The sequence below is a fragment of the Homarus americanus genome, unplaced genomic scaffold, assembly GCF_018991925.1.
Source record: "Homarus americanus isolate GMGI-L3 unplaced genomic scaffold, GMGI_Hamer_2.0 scaffold13381, whole genome shotgun sequence".
NCBI lineage: Eukaryota > Metazoa > Arthropoda > Malacostraca > Decapoda > Nephropidae > Homarus > Homarus americanus.
The window spans coordinates 115181-130909 of record NW_024739802.1 but is presented as its reverse complement, the minus strand read 5'-3'; positions in this window follow the sequence as shown (position 1 = coordinate 130909).

The following is a 15729-nucleotide window of genomic DNA, read 5'->3' as shown; positions in this document are numbered from 1 at the left end:
CACCATCACTCTCCCCGCACCATCATCCACCGCCTCTACCATCTCCCTGCCCCACCATCTACCGCCTCTACCGTCTGATACCGTCCCCACCGTCTCCTGCCCCCATCATCTACTACCCCTACCATCCCGCCTCACCATCTACCGCCATTACCATCTACTACCTACCATCCACTGCCCCCACCGTCCCTGCCCCACCACCCACTGCCTCTACCCTCTACTGCCCCTACCGTCTACTGCCCTACGTCTGATACCTCTACCGTCTCCTGCTCCCCACCGTCTCCCCTGCCTCTACCACCCACTGCCCTACCATCTACTGCCTCTACCGTCTCCTGCCCTACCACCTACTGCCCCCACCCCACTGCCTCTTCCATCTACTGCCTCTACCGATTACTGCCTCCACCGTCTTTGTCCAACATGCATAATAAAAATATATGTAAAACTACAGACAGTATTGTAATTATAGTAATCGTAATGAAATAATAATAATAATAATAATAATAATAATAATAATAATAATGATAATAATAATAATAATAATAATAATAATAATAATAATAATAATGATAATGATAATAATAATAATAATAATGATAATAATATGATAATAATAATAATAATAATAATAATAATAATAATAATAATAATAATGATAATGATAATAATAATAATAATATATATATGATAATAATAATAATAATAATAATAATAATAATAATAATAATAATAATAATAATAATACAATAATAATAATAATAATAATAATAATAATAATAATACAATAATAATAATAATAATGATAATAATAATAATAATAATAATAATAATAATAATAATAATAATAATAATAATAATAATAATAATAATAATAATAATAATACAGTAATAATAATAATAATAATAATAATAATAATAATAATAATAATAATAATAATAATAATAAATAATAATAATAATAATAATAGAATGATAATGATAATAATAATAATAATAATAATAATAATAATAATAATAATAATAATAATAATATAATAATAATAATAATAATAATAATAATAATACAATAATAATAATAATAATAATAATAATAATAATAATAATAATAATAATAATAATAATAATAATAATACAGTAATAATAATAATAATAATAATAATAATAATAATAATAATAATAATAATAATAATAATAATAATAATAATGATAATAATAATAATAATAATAATAATAATAATAATAATAATAATACAGTAATAATAATAAAGGCACATACCTATTAATGATAAAGACAAAGTTACCTAAGAGGTCCTGGTGTCTCGTGATCACAACCCTGAACAGTTACCAGCCTATTAGTGACCTCAGTTCACGTCGGTAGCTTCCCCGACCTATTCTCTTAGTACCGGACTCCTTCAGATTAATATTAACAAGGAAAGTTTTACCTTGAAATCAGGTGTCGTGTTAAAGTTTTTTTCGTCTTGTACGTGTTAATTCCCGTCTTTTCATTTAATTTTTAAGTAATTGTTATTTATTCTGTGTTAAACTGTTATTGCATTTCTTTATAATGTCTCTTTATTTTTGTGAGTATTGGTCCTTCTACAGCAGTGTGGCGTCCCAGCACCTCCCTATTTCCAGGTGCCATTAATGACGTTGTTTACACTTACCTGTAGATTTCTCACCTTGGTAGAGGCTTATAAGAAACTGCCTAAATTGTCCATGTATTGTGAGTGTACGAAACAAATGAGCGTCGGTTTGTTGTTGGCTCTCCTTCACGTGTTGGATCAATTACGTACGGTACCTATACAAAGACGGACTTCCACCTGGCTATACAAGACTGGGCGTGCTTTACTTTATCTGTCTATCTGTCTGTCTGTCTGTCTGTCGATGTGAAGGGTAGAGCTAAGGTGTGAGTGAGTAACAATGAATACCAAGTACGCTCCTACGTAATAAGATATCATCACGACAGGTATAGAGGAAAGGTAGTCACTGTAGGCATAAGAGCTGGTGAGCATTCGTCTGGCCATTACTCCCATAAACTCGTCAGTGCCAAGTAAAGACGAGCGTCAGGCGATGTTGATTATGTGGTTAAGTGGTATAAGTGGTGGTAAGTGGTGACACCTTCTGTGGGTAAGTGGTGGTAAGTGGTGACACCTTCTGTGGGTAAGTGGTGGTAAGTGGTGACACCTTCTGTGGGTAAGTGGTGGTAATTGGTGACACCTTCAATGGGTAAGTGATGTAAGTGGGTAAGTGGCTGTAAGTGGTGATAGCTTCTGTGTAAGTGAAATAAGTGGTGATAAGTGGTGACATCTTCAGTGGGTAAGTGATACAAGTGGGTAAGTGGCAGTAAGTAGTGGGTATAGTTCCCGGGTAGTGGCTTCGTCGACAACTGAACATACTGTATTTAGCCGCTCAAGTGTGTGTGTGTGTGTGTGTGTGTGTGTGTGTGTGTGTGTTACTCTGTCCTTCTGTTGCCAAATATGGTGTCAGATGGAACCTAACAGTTAAGGTAGACAAACATCACAAGGCTGAATGCATAATACACTTGCTGTCCGTCTTAACTGGATCCTCTTCTGTGCTGTGATCTCAATGTACACGTCTTTGGATCTGATATAAATGTAATTTTACTTGTTGGGTTCAGCACGGAGGCTTATGATTCAACACCACAACCAGAGATACGATGCTATTGTATACGTGGTGTTTGAAGCCTTTGTATTACTTCAAAATCACATTATGCTCTTATTATTATAAACACAGTAGATGAAAGTGCTTAATATTTTGCTCCAACCCACACAAAAAAATTTCAGAAACGCTTGATCTTGATTTTTGTAGGAAAGTTCAGTCACATACACCAGTTTATAGTATTCCATATCGGGTTTCTGCCAATAACCCATATAGGAGTTCCTCCGGTCAATAGTCCATTTTGTTCAATAGTTTAACAGACTCTCTTGTCGCTACAAACTCTGTCTCAAGTCATATTCCTTCTTGATGAAAGTATCCAGCAGAAGATAAGAAATTCAACAATAATCTGATGGTCATTTCCTAAGATGTACGAAGTCTGACACGGGCTTCCTACACTCACTGTAAATAACTGGCCAACACAACAAGGACCGAGCCGCCCCCACAATATCCGGGATCTCCAACACTAAACCTCCAAGAAACCACACACCTCATTTTTGCTTGCCTTCCCTTTCTTTGCCAACATGACTTAAGCATTCAATAAGCCGTTTTCATATGACAGACGGACAATGATGAACGAAAAACTAATAGAATGACAGAAGCCAGTGTCAAGGAGTTGAAAACAGACGATGACTATGATTTTCACACGATTTTACGGCAGTTTAAACCAGCCTCTGTTACAACCATTAAGTTTTTTAACTATAGCTTAAGGCATGTGACAGGTGACCAAGTACAAGGAGAATGAATATCAGCTTCTTGTTATAATAAAACAAAACAAATGACTTCCCCTTAACCGCAAGGAAGGTGGGGGTCGAAGGGAGGGCAGAGATACACCTATCTTATCTCACCTTGTCATTGCCCAAGTGTTTGACGCAACTTGTTAACAGTTATCAGTTCCATTATCTGTGTCGACACGTCTTGTATATCAAGCTGTTTCACGTGAGAGAGAGAGAGAGAGAGAGAGAGAGAGAGAGAGAGAGAGAGAGAGAGAGAGAGAGAGAGAGAGAGAGAGAGAGAGATCCCAAGAAAAAAGGTGAAATAAACCATCATAACACACACACACACACACACACACACACAAATGTCACGTAGTATAACACTTGGTAATGTAAGCAGGGTATACCTGCCATACTCCCTGCTGTTATATGTGAAGGCCAATACTGTCCCAACACCATCACCCAACACCTCAATTTCCCCTGTAACCATAAGTCAACTCCGAAGCCTCAAGATAAATACCATCATGGCTTCTGAGTTAACATTCAAAGTCCGTACGTATGAAAATTTAACTCCTTGAGAATGATGGTTTAACCTTTCATCACAGTGGGTTCCGTCATGCATCATACTTCCATTACGAAATATCATCATGGTCACTTAAAAACAAAAATAAATAAATAAAAATTCACTATGACCTCACCACTGTACAAAGAAGATATCATTGTCATGTTGAAATAAAAAAGGGTAAAAAAAAATAAAAAAAACGTCATTTACGCACACCTCACTCTTGACGGGGTATGTACCATTGTCATACTGAATCAATGTAAACTTGTATGGCGATTTTACTATCTATCTATCTATCTATCTAACGTCATTGCATCAACAGAAGGATGACGCCACAAAGACCATAAACTCAGTATGTTGTTAATGGCGCATCATGTTGCATTCCTGCCGCAGCTGTAACCAGTAAGTTGTGTCCTTGGGAGGTAAAGCAGCTCCCCCGCGCCTTCTGTTCTTTGCGACTCTTGGTTAATTAGCATAGAATAATACCTCTCAGTGGGGCGAGAAAAGGTTAGCTTAGGTTAGATTAGGTTAAGTTAGGTTAGGTTAAGTTACGTTAGGTTTGGTTACCTTAGGTTTGATTAGGTTAAGTTAGGTTAGGTTACGTTACGTTAGGTTAGGTTAGGTATGTTGTTTAGAGTTATTTGGGGAGTGTTTAGCAGGGGGCGTGGATAGAGAGGTACTGTAGAGAGAGAGAGAGAGAGAGAGACATACATACATACATACATACATACATACATACATACATACATACATACATTCATACATACATACATACATACATACATACATACAGTACATACATACATACGATGGTATGTACTGTTTTCAGCATCCTACGTCACGCACCCACACGACACGCATACCCACGTCACTCATCCTACACATGTCACTCATCCACATGACACTCACCTTACACGACACTCACCCACACGTCATTCATCCACACGACACTCATGCACGCGTTACTTACCCACACATTACTCATCCACACGTCAGTTATCAGGATACTCGAGCAGTGAAAAAGCGGTGCAGCTCAATGTACTCTGAATACTAATGAACGACTAACACTCACTGCCCTTGTAAACCTCGGCCAGGATGCTCACACTCACTAAGGTCATGTAACTGTATTATATAACAGTAGGTATTCAAATGATTTACTATGAAAAAAATAAATCTTACTTCACCTTACATTACTGGATATAGGAGAAGGTTAGGTTAGGATACGATGGGAAGTGGATTCTCATAAATAAAACAAAAAATCTATAACGCGTTGAAGTGTCATTTTAGACAACATCACAAGGACTGCACACAAAACTAGAGTCGTAATTGCAAGGAAGCTTTACGGTTCTTGGATGTGTTTTGTTATCCCGAGTAAAAGAGGTAATGTTTACATGTAACACTGAGGAAACCTGCCCAGACTTATTGATTTTACTGATGGATCCTTTACTTCTGAGGTCGTTGTTGTGGTCTGATTTTTTTTTCGGTTCTTGTTCTTCCTTAAGGTCGTTGTTTTTTTTATCATTCCAGTTCTTGTTCCTCAGCGTCATTATCCCCGTACGAATGGTTCCAGTTCTTGTTCTTTCGCGGAAACATCATTCTTGTTCTAGTTAGGTTCTACTAATTGTTCTTCCTCAAGGTCGTTCTTCCAAGTCTAGTGGTTACAGTTCTTGTTCTTTCTCAGAGAATTCGTTCTTGTTTTGGATGGAGGTCGTCGCGTGTTACTCCACCACCCGCCTTGGGCCGTCACTACCCCCTGCAGCACGCGACTTTCTGCACCCTTACCACCTGCTGCCATAAAATCAGGGTCCCGTATTCTGCAAAACTCCTACGTTAATGCATTTTGGTTTCACATATTTCCCTACCCGGTCTATAACATAACCTAACCTAACCTAACCTACAATACCTATAACATAACTTGATCTAACCAACTTATACCTATAACCTAAACTGACCAAACTAACGCATCTATAACCTAATCTGATTTAACTTAATCTTTGCCGATTCCGAGCGCTGGTTTGAAGATGGTGAAACGCAATATTTTAGTCCCGTTTACCTTAAGTGAGTCAGTTAGAGACTTCATGTTACGAACCTTTGAGAATCCAGGTACTGAAGTGTTTGTTTGTTTGTTTACCTCACCTCCCCCCTCCTCCACTCCTTCCTCCTCAAACCCCTCAATCCTTCGTTCTCTCAAACTCACCCGCCACCTGTCCAGCCTTGAGTTTTTTGCACCTTCACTGTCATCATCACTAGTGGGCCATCTTCACCATTAACACCACTAACTCACTATGGTATTAACTGACTGACTAATTAACCCACTAACTGACTGACTAAGTGACCCACTAACTGACTGACTAATTGACCCACTGACTGACTGACTATCTGAGAAGGCCTTTTAGACCACCACTAATACAGAGGCAAGACTTGAGACACTAAACACGACCAATACTGTTGAGAGGAGAGACGGGAATCCACGAACTTTGACAGGCTCCGAAAGTGACAGAGAGAGAGAATTCTTCCAGAAAACAATTAATATTTAGGATTTTGATCTAAATTCGACAGACTGAAAGAACAAGGAGACCTTTGGTCTTTCATGAAATCCGTAATCAAAGAAGAGGCAGGAGGAGAGAACACTTTCCGGAAAATGAAAAATCATCATGATTTTGAGAGGTTCTGGAGATGGTAAACAGAGAGAAACGGAGAAGTCTTAAGACCTTGTCGGGTTATGTAGGCTTAATAAAGAGACACATTTACATGTATATACTGTACATATTAGATAAACCTTCAGACTTCACCGAGAAATCCCGAAACAAACAGAAAAGGAGACAGAGAATGACTTGGTGTAATGCGACTCTGGACAACAAAAGCAGGCAGGCATCACCCCAGTAGCTTGGGAAGGTGTCAGCACGTCTTCCTCTATGACTGGCGAGTGGCGACCTTCAACACGGTCTCTCAAGGCCATCATCTCTGCCTGCACCACAGCCACGGGCCTCCCTGGAATGATGAGGGGTGATGGTGACACTGAAGATGATAGTGGTGAGAAGAATGGTGAGAGTGTATATTGGGTGGTGGTGATGATGATGATGATGATGATGATGATGAGACGAACGATGGTTTTGTTGGCTCGAATGACTAAGGCGAGAGGGATGACGATGAACAAGTTGATTGATGTTAAAACGAGTGACATTCAAGATGGCGATGTTACCCTGATGTATTGGGAGTGATGATGAGGATGAAAAGGATAGATTTAGTAATAAAAAAAAAATATTATGGTGGAGGCGGGGATATCCAATGAAGAATTACAACAGGGGAGGGAAGGAGAGAGGGGAGAGAGGGAGAAGAAGAGGTAGGGGGAGGGAGGAGGGAAGGGGCTTCCAGTGCGTAGTGAAGGAAGATGAGTTTCTTGTCGCGTGTCGGGGGTCTCTGATGACCTCACAGTCCCTGGGGCATATCCTGGTCAACAAGACTAATTGGGCTTAATCTCATCACCTGTTGGTCGTCGTTGGCACCTAATTAATTTACCTGTATAAACTAGGGCTTTTTAGTCATCAGTGACCACTTGGCCACAACCCGTGAAAAATCCTTCGATCCAGATGAGTAGGTGAACTTCGGGGTGTCTGTTCCCACTGAATTTTACCAATATTGGGCCTCGTATATCCACACAACACGATTTATAAGATCACACACACACACACACACACCTTGACCTTCACCACGACTATTTTTACAAAGTCATATAACATCCAGGGATTTTGAGAAGTAAATAACGCTATGTTCAGTATAAAGATCACATAAAAACATTACAATAATAGCTGATGATGAATACGATATACCTGAGTTTACATTGAGGGTATATTTTATGTACCTTAGTTTACAATGAGGGTATACTTTAGTTTACAGCTGATTAATGATAGATACAATAAACTGTTGTGTCAAAAAATATTAAGACAACAATGACCCTAAATGGAAAATTATTATTTAAAGAACATTATTGGCCAAAGGAAGGCTATAGGTAGAAGGATAAATCGTGGCAAAACTTACCTCCGGGAGTATTATAAGGTGTTGGCCGGTAGGGTCAAGACCGAGATAAGAAAAGCCAAGAGGAACTATGAACTGAAGATAGCAGGGGAGGCGAAAACAAACCCCAAAGGATTCTACCAAATGTATCAAACTAAAACACAAGATAAGATTGGACCAATACATTCAGATACCGGCGAGCTAACTGATAACGACGGAGAAATGAGCAATAATCTGAATAAATATTTTTCAACAGTTTTCACCACCGAAAATTTAAACATGATACCCGAGGCACCGACTCTATTCAGAGATAGTGAAGAAGACAAATTAAGCGAGATAGTAGTGACTAGTAACGATGTTAATAAGCAAATAGACAAACTGAAGCCTAATAAGTCACCTGGTCCCGATGAGATATTTGCCAGAGTATTAAAGGAATGTAAGGATGAGCTTAGTATGCCCTTAGCAAAGTTGTTTAACATGTCATTAAAAACAGGTGTAGTACCAGAATCCTGGGGGATAGCAAATGTAATACCGATTTTCAAGAAGGGGGATAGATCACTATCCTCTAACTACCGCCCAATCAGTCTAACATCAATAGTAGGTAAATTACTAGTATCAATTATTTCAAACTCTATTCGAAATCACCTGGAGTAGCACAAGTTGATCAATGATTCCCAACATGGCTTCACAAGCGGGCGTTCATGTCTAACTAATCCATTAACATTCTTTTCATCAGTTTTCGAATCGGTGGACGAGGGGCACAATTATGATGTGGTATATCTCGACTTTAGCAAAGCCTTCGACAGAGTCCCCCACGAAAGACTAATTAGAAAGGTAGAAGCGCATGGCATCAAAGGTAATATCCTTAAATGGATTAGGGCGTGGTTATGGGACAGGAAACAGCGAGTGAGCATAAACGGCACTAAATTGCATTGGAGCAACGTCACTAGTGGAGTTCCCCAAGGCTCAGTACTTGGACCATTATTATTTATTATATACATAAACGACATAGATATCGGCTTAGACAGCAACATAAGTAAATTTGCTGATGACACTAAAATGGAACGTGTAATTAAATCTGACGAGGACTCTGCAAAACTACAGGAAGATCTAAACAAATTTTTCGAATGGTCGGAAAAATGGCAGATGAAATTCAATGTGGACAAATGTAAAGTACTCAGTATGGGAGATGTAAACAGGGAAACCAGTTACCAGATGAACAACGATGCCATTGTGGAATCCGACTGCGAGAGAGATTTAGGAATAATGATAAGTAGGAATCTTAAGCCAAGTAAACAATGTGTTTTTGCTCCTAACAAGGCTAATAAAGTACTTGGGTTCATGCAAAGGAGTGTTAGTTACAAGACTAGCGAGGTCATCTTAAAATTATATCTAGAGCTTGTGAGACCTCACCTGGATTACGCAGTTCGCAGTTCAGTTCTGGTCACCGTATTACAGAATGGATATAGAATCACTGGAAAGAATCCAGAGGAGAATGACAAGACTAATCCCGGGCATTAGGAACCTTGAACACAGAGACAGGTTAAAGCATCTTAATTTGCACTCCCTTGAGAGACGTAGAGCGAGGGGCGACCTGATAGAGGTGTATAAGTGGAAGGCAGGGCTAAACAAAGGGGACATTACAAAGGTACTCAAACTATCCAACCAGGAGCGAACTCGTAACAATGGTTTTAAATTAGACAAATTTAGATTTAGGGGTGAAATAGGTAAACACTGGTTTGGAAACAGAGTAGTGGACGAGTAGAACAAGTTACCAAATATCATCATTAACTCGAATACGCTGGATAGCTTCAAACATAGGTTGGATGCTTATATGAGCAATAGTGGTTGGGTATAAACGGGACTGCCCAGTATGGGTCAATAGGCCCGCTGCAGTTTCCCCCATTCTTATGTTCTTATGTTCTTATGTAATGTTCCGTCCCACTGTCCCTCCATCAGTACGTCCGTCCATCCCTCCCTCTCCCCTCCGTCCTTCTCTCCTCCTCTCCCTCCTTCCGTCCGTAACTACACCACCACCATTACCACCATCAAATGAGAGTTTTTTGTTTACTATTATTTCTCAGCTTTGTTTTGTATATTCTTGTTATATAAAAGACACAGTTTGCCCTCCCTGACACAGGAAACAACCCTAACTTAACTTAACCTAACCGAATCAAAACTAACGTAACCCAACCCAACCTATGGCTGGAAGACACAGACGCATATATAGACAAGTACACTGGTAGATAGATGGATAAATATTCAGTAAAATTGCCATAGAAGTTTACATTGTTTCAGCATGTATATAGACAATGCAGGTAGTGCAGCGTTTGATAACGGTACCAACACCAACGAGTACTTGGGAAGACTACTGGACAAACACTGGTAGATCAAGATGTCATGTCCTAGATCCAGTTTTTCTGAAGTTTGTTAATGAAGATTTAAGATTACAAAACATCTAACTGTCTGACTTACGCTAATATTAAAAAAATAATAATATAAAAGAAAACATTACACTAATAATCTATACCTTACATGAAAGTTTACTAAATAACGCTTGCTTAATATCCGCCAGGTGACAAAATTAAGGTACAAAGTATTTTCCAATGAGTTACCTACCATAATTTTGGCGTGTGTTAAGTGAACGCTATGAGTTAAGGTAAAGTCACAGAGTAATTTTTATGTTATTTGTGGGGAATATTTTGATATTTTAGCTGAAGTCAATAAGTAGAGTGTCTTCTTAAATCTTTATATTATGAAGAATTTCCATAACATTAATCTTTGAGTGTCTGGAAGCTGGATATACAAGGCCGCCTGCAGGATAAACTCAAGGAACACCTGTCAGCCAAGGTGTTCCTACGCTACACATCCAGCCGGCAACACTCTCTCAGCTCTACACAACACGGGTAATTATAAAATCATGTTAAGATTCAGGTGAAGTGGGCACACATGTGTACACTAACGGTACACAGACATTTATGCCAAACAATACACACACGAAGGTTATGAAATACACACGCAGATTAAGCAAACACATATATACCAAATCTCTCACGTTCACTCGTAAATCAGCACACACACGTGTTTGAAGCTGTCATGTACCTACATTTACAGACGCATCCCAGTGTGTGTACGTACGCACATCATGCAGGGCGCACACAGGCTGAAGATGCGCACTCGCCAGACCAGTCATGACGTCACAGTGTTCCCATAATTGGCTGCCTGCCTCCTCCTTTGGTTCAGTTGACAGCTATAAAAAAAAACTTTTAATTTTTAAGTGAAAGCCGTTCTCTAGCTAAGGCCGTAACAACCTCGGCAGTTGACGGCCAGCAGATAGGGCAAATATCTGACCTGTCCTAGTGAAAGTCGACAACTGGGAGACTACACGTTACGTTGGCCAGTGTGGTGGGTTATCATGATCACTGCCAAACATCTTCCATTTAGCCACACTATTTTGCGCTTCTCCTTGCTCCTTCATTTTTTTTCCTTTTGTCTTTCTTACCTAAGCTGTTTGTCCAGTCGAAGAAAAAATCAAATTTTTACTTCCCCGTTAATGCTGAGGAAGGTACCCCAAAGCCCTGTTCGTAATCCTACACCATATCGTTTTACAATCAGTAACAATTTGTTAAAAGCAACAAGTACTGTATATACGCTTGTAAATACTAACATCGTAGAGCTAATCCTTCCTCTGAGCTCACTACACACTACCTGCACATCACTTCCATTTTCATAGCTTTAATCTCACTAGTCATTCTGGTGGGGAAACACTAAACTCTTGTGTACTTAGTGTAAGCAGACCTCCAACTTTGGCTATCTCTCGCCTGCAGGACAAGTTTCGGCCTCACCTCCACCTTCTTGAACAACCTGCTCATCACACTCCTTACACTAGTTGTAATATTTGCTACAATTATACCATCGTCTTTCCTGTAGTTAATATGTCTCCGGACTTACCAAATAAACATACTCCCAAAAGACATGGTTCTCCTTTCCTGTGCTTTCTTACTGTTTACCATCTTATTTATACTCGATTTTTTTTAATCCACTCATTTCATATTTTTTCAAACCTCAGGTCTGCCCTTACATGAACCGCTCCTCTCACGCAAGGAGGAGGAAGCTCTCTTTGACAAGCTCCTGCCTATAGCCACACACACCAGGTACTGTTTTTCTTCTGTAATACACCATGTCCTTCATTCCCTATACAGGTTATTTCTTTTATTACTTTATCGTTTCTTTAATGTTCATTGACCATTAAAGCACAGCAACATCTTAACAATAACACTTACTTAATATAACGGAAACATTAAAGCTAGTCCAGAAAGCTACTGTGTGACCGGCACAAACAGCGAAGGATGTCACCTGGGTTAGCCTCTGCTTCAAGAAATTGACTTTCTCCCGTTTTATTATATTCACAGTAAAATAAGTCGTACGCTTCTATGTGTACGGTGAGTGGTGTAGTTACAAGTTTTTCGGGGAGTTGGAAGGGTCGTTCATAACTTCTACTACACAAGGGGATAATCATTCCCTTTGTCGTATTTTAATACTCAAGATATGTTCCTCGCTTTCCCGCCAGCCAAAGTGAAAGTTAGTGTTAGGTCACAGGAGAAGGTCGCTAACTCGCACGACCTACCCAACGTGGCGGGAATATGCTCATGCCCTCAGTGAGATATTTAGCTGATCACACTAGGGGTAATAAACACATAAATGTTTATGATACGATGTTTTACTGTGTATTGTATTATGCGAACAAGACAAAGAAAAATTCGTCATGTAGCTCTTTCAGGTTAAATCAGAGAGAGTTTAGATTGGGCTAAATTTATCTGGAAAGTCTTGGTTAGGTTGGACCACATTTGGATTAGTAACGTTTCTTTTGGTTAGATTCATTTAGGTCTAATACTACTTAAATTTAGCATTACTTCTAATATGTACATTCTTGTACTTATATCCATTTTACCATTTTTGTGTATGTATAGTGTATGTAAATCATCAATCCGTACTATCTACTGATAGATTAAGATCTCAATATCCTTAAAGAATCATCTGACTTGGGTGTTTCCTGGCCACTCAGCCGAGCCTAACCTGCACGGTGCCAGTAGACCCTGGGTGACAGTAGATCTCGGGTGACAGCAGATCCCGGGGTGACAGCAGACCCCGGGGTGACAGAAGACCCTGGGATGACGTCAAACACTGGGGTGGCAGCAGAACCTGGACGGGAGGAGCCTGTATTGTAATCCCCTTTCGGAGTTGGAAGAATTCTACCTGGGCATACACCACCTCCATGTTAATGTGGCGCGCCTTTCTACTTCAACTTTCCACTGCAGGCTTAGATCATCCCACTGACCTTTTCCATTCATATACATTTATATACTTCCCATGTATTTGGAGATAAGGCCTGAATATTATACCCGATTCTTGTAAACTCTTTCACCTAGGCTGACCCCATTCCACCTCGTTCTTTGTTTAAGTTGCTTTGTACAGTATACTGTCTCTTTTTTAGGAATCAAGCAGTGATTATCTTGCACAGTCAGGTTTTTTTTTATAGAATAACCTGTCTGCCTGGAGTCTTGCCGCAACAATATCAGCAACAATAGTTGTGGGGATGATATAATCTCAGCATCATAATGTCACAAGGAAGCTAGTTTCGCCATTTAAGATGCTAGAGTTGAGTCTCGGCTCAGCTTCCTTAAAAGGCCAAGACGCGTCTTGTATGTACAGTACACAACACAATCTAGACATTCGGTACACGTCACGTCTGCCGGTATCTAACGCACGTCTCTAGTTTCACCACGACCCATATATATGTCAAAATAGGGTACGTGTGTGTGTGTGTGTGTGTGTGTGTGAGATGTCAGGGGTTAAACGACCCTCTTCAACCTTCCCAGTGGTCACGCTGGGTTAAGTGTGGCTATAGGAGCATCCTTCATAAGGTATACATGGATGAGAGACTCGTTGCACCATAGTAGCCTTGGTGATTGATGATCCTGGCTATAATGAGGCATATTTGTGAAGTTCCTAGCCAAGATCTCGTTCTTTTTGTCTTGCAGGAAATATCTTGAGGTTTGTCCCGCGATATGAAGTGATCTCGGCAGTCAGATAGGACAAATAACTGACCTGTCCTAGTGAAAGTCGACATCCAGAACACAATGTATAAGTTTTTGATTGTGCATTTATATATTAAATTAAATGTGTTAAAGTTCTGTAATCTGACGATATGGGGGGAAATATTGTTGTAACTGTGAGAGCAGGGTGGTGTGTGGCTCGCAAGTGAGTGGGAAAGGTGGGAGAGAGGCGGTCAAACCAGCCAGGGCGATTTACCTTCTTTACTCTCACTCTCTGCCACAACCAGACATCCTCTCTCTATTGATCCGTCCTATAAAATCAAACTGAAAAAAACTATAAACCTTTTACTTAAAAAAAATATGGTAATTGTTATTTTGAAATAATACATTTTTTTTATTTACGTCAGAAACTCAAACACCAAAGCGATAACAAAATATCAGATATTTGTGGTCTATGAGAATATATAGTAAATGTGAGTAATTCTTCTCTCCTGTTTAAGTATTATTACATCAAACTCTTCACCATCGAAAATGTGGAGGTGTACAGTAATTAGAGTCCAAGAGGAATCGAATTATTTCAAGAGTTCATTGCAACAACAAGCTTATTATGAAAAAGAAGCATTATACACCACGGACCTTTCGTCACTACGCAAAGGAGCGCCTACAGATATATTGAACAACAAACAAAATAAAAACACCCAAAATCACCAACGAAAAATCACAAGTACCTGTAGTGTGCATTGTGGGTTGTGAACCATGTAAACTTATTTCGTCAATGCAGTACCTTAACATTTATTACAGCATATCTTTTTGCCCCCAGCTGCTTAATCAACGTGTTGATTATTTTTTTGTCTCCAATTTTGGTGATCTTTTAAACAAAATACTTTTTCTCGTAATTCATAAGGAAGCAACACTTCCCTTAAGAATCTTATGAATTCATTAAATTTGGATCAGTTAAAATGATGAAATTAAATTTCAACAAAGTGAACTTGACCAAAGTATGTTGGAGATAAGGAGTAGAGTATTTTAAGCATGAGGGTGGAAAATTAGTGACAGATGCCTCTCTCACCTATCCACTGCCTCTCATCCAGGGGTTGGTGTCATTGTAGTGGACATCTCCCCTACAACTGCGTATCCGCATTCCAATGCAACAGTATCCTAGCAACCAAACGAGCGGCCCAGGGGGGGGCGTCACCAGATGCCACAGTATCCTAGCAACCAGCCACCTGCTACGTCTTCCCTAGCAACGGAGTCAAGAAACCGGCGAGTTCCCACGGATTTACTTCCAGCGGCTGTGTATATAAGCTGTCTCTCCATTGAGATTCATTCTGGCCTCGGTTCCTGAACACGCAACACCTCCTCCTCCGCCGCTGCCTGGCGGCCCTCGCTTCTCCTCCGCCTACCTGGCGGTCCTCGCTCCCGCTGGCAAGCATGGCGACCCACCAGCTCTCTTATTCTACTCTACGTTCCTGAACACGCAACACCTCCTCCAAGCAAGCTCCTCGCTGTCCAGCTCTCATTCAACCTGGAGGCCAGCAACAGGCAACATCTTCTCTAACGAAGCTCCTGCACATCTACCTTCCTTCAGCACGCTACTCACCGAACGTGTCTACTGAGCAGCTCCTCACCACACGGCATCTCCAGCACCAGACTGTCTACCATATAACTATATTATATAAGAAAACCACCACCTTAGAGTTTCCATCCATCC